This window comes from Triticum aestivum, chromosome 5A (assembly GCF_018294505.1).
Source record: "Triticum aestivum cultivar Chinese Spring chromosome 5A, IWGSC CS RefSeq v2.1, whole genome shotgun sequence".
NCBI lineage: Eukaryota > Viridiplantae > Streptophyta > Magnoliopsida > Poales > Poaceae > Triticum > Triticum aestivum.
The window spans coordinates 706,806,564-706,809,072 of record NC_057806.1 but is presented as its reverse complement, the minus strand read 5'-3'; positions in this window follow the sequence as shown (position 1 = coordinate 706,809,072).

Sequence of the window (2,509 nt, the reverse complement as noted above, 5' to 3'; positions counted from 1 at the left end):
TGGGTGATGAATAGTAACAATATATATATATATAACTTATTATGCACCCTGTGTGATGAATAGTAACACTATATATATAGTGTTACTATTCATCACCCAGGGTGCATAATAAGTTATTGTTCACCCGAGGTAATCTTACGATCATCTCATAATTAAATTACGTTTCGAATTCAAATAGTTACATTTCTATTGATTCACTACGTAAAATTTGACATAAAAAAATAAAAATATAGGTCATAAGACAAGATAATTTGCAGTTTATCTGTATTTTAGACTATATTTTTAGGTTTGTAATTTTACATAACATAAAATATTTTTTACAGCGATTATATATTTTCTTATGGTTCCTTTTTGCTTCGGAAATAAGACAAAACTTACGGAACATAAAATTACGATGCATTGATGGTAAAATAGAGGGGGTGAAGAATAACTATTTCTCACCCAGAGTGACGAATAGCGTGTATATATATATATATATGTTGCTATTCTAAGAATGATCATGATGCCCTCATGTCTGTATTTTATTTTTATCGACGCATCTATCTCTAAACATGTGGACATATTTTTCGATTTCGGTTTTCGCTTGAGGACAAGCGAGGTCTAAGCTTGGGGGAGTTGATACGTCCATTTTGCATCATGTTTTTATATCAATATTTATTGCATTATGGGTTGTTATTACACATTATGTCACAATACTTATACCTATTCTATCTTATTTTGCAAGGTTTACATAAAGAGGGAGAATGCCGGCAGCTGAAATTCTGGGCTGGAAAAGGAGCAAATATTAGATATCTATTCCGCACAACTCCAAAAGTACTGAAACTCCACGGAAGTTATTTTCGGAAATAATAAAAAATACCGAGCGAAGAAAATAGCAGAGGGGGCCCACACCCTGGCCACGAGGGTGGGGGGCGCGCCCTACCCCCTGGGCGCGCCCCTGCCTCGTGGGCCCCCGATGGCCCTTCGATGCTCATCTTCTGCTATATGAGATCTTTCGTCTGATAAAAAAAATAATAAGCAAGCTTTCGGGACGAAACTCCGCCGCCACGAGGCGGAACCTTGGCGGAACCAATCTAGGTCTCCGGCAGAGCTGTTCTGCCGGGGACACTTCCCTCCGGCTGGGGGAAATCATCACCATCGTCATCACCAACGATCCTCTCATCGTGAGGGAGTCAATCTCCATCAACATCTTCACCAGCAACATCTCATCTCAAACCCTAGTTCATTTTTTGTATCCAATCTTTGTATCCAAACCTTAGATTGGTACCTGTGGGTTGCTAGTAGTGTTGATTACTCCTTGTAGTTGATGCTAGTTGGTTTACTTGGTGGAAGATCATATGTTAAGATCTATTATGCATATTAATACCCTTCTGATTATGAACATGAATATGCTTTGTGAGTAGTTACGTTTGTTCCTGAGGACATGAGAGAAGTCTTGCTATTAGTAGTCATGTGAATTTGGTATTCGTTCGATATTTTGATGAGATGTATGTTGTCATCCCTCTAGTGGTGTCATGTGAACATCGACTACATGACACTTCACCATTGTTTGGGCCTAGAGGGAGGCATTGGGAAGTAATAAGTAGATGATGGATTGCTAGAGTGACGAAAGTTTAAACCCTAGTTTATGCGTTCCTTCGTAAGGGGCTGCTTTGGATCCATACATTTCATGCTATGGTTAGGTTTACCTTAATACTTCTGTTGTAGTTGCAGATGCTTGCAATGGGGGTTAATCATAAGTGGGATGCTTGTCCAAGTAAGGACAACAGCCAAGCACCGGTCCACCCACATATCAAATTATCAAAGTACCGAACGTGAATCATATGATCGTGATGAAAACTAGCTTGACGATAATTCCCATGTGTCCTCGGGAGCGCTTTACTTCATATAAGAGTTTGTCCAGGCTTGTCCTTTGCTACAAAAAGGATTGGGCCATCTTGCTGCATCTTATTTACTTTTATTACTTGCTACTCGTTACAAATTACCTTATCACAAAACTATCTGTTACCGATAATTTCAGTGCTTGCAAAGAATACCTTACTGAAAACTGCTTATCATTTCCTTCTGCTCCTCGTTGGGTTCGACACTCTTACTTATCAAAAAGGCTACGATAGATCCCCTACACTTATGGGTCATCACCCATCTTCTTCTGTATGTTGATGATATCGTACTTGCGGCATCCTCAACGCCCCTTCTTCGCTCCATCGTCGACAAGCTACAACAGGAGTTTGCCATGACAGATATGGGCGATCTTCACTACTTCCTCGGCATCCGCGTGCAACGTACAACACGGGGGTTCTTCCTCAACCAGGCCCAGTATGCCGAGGAGCTTCTTCGCCACGCCGGCATGTCCCAATGCCATGCTGCCTCAACACCAGTGGACATGGCCCCAAAGGTCGCCGCTGCCGCCGGCGCTCCCGTGTCCGACCTGTCAGAGTGTCGCAGCCTTACCGGGGGCTTGCAATATCTCACAATGACGCGTCCGGATCTGGCGTATGCGGTGCAACAA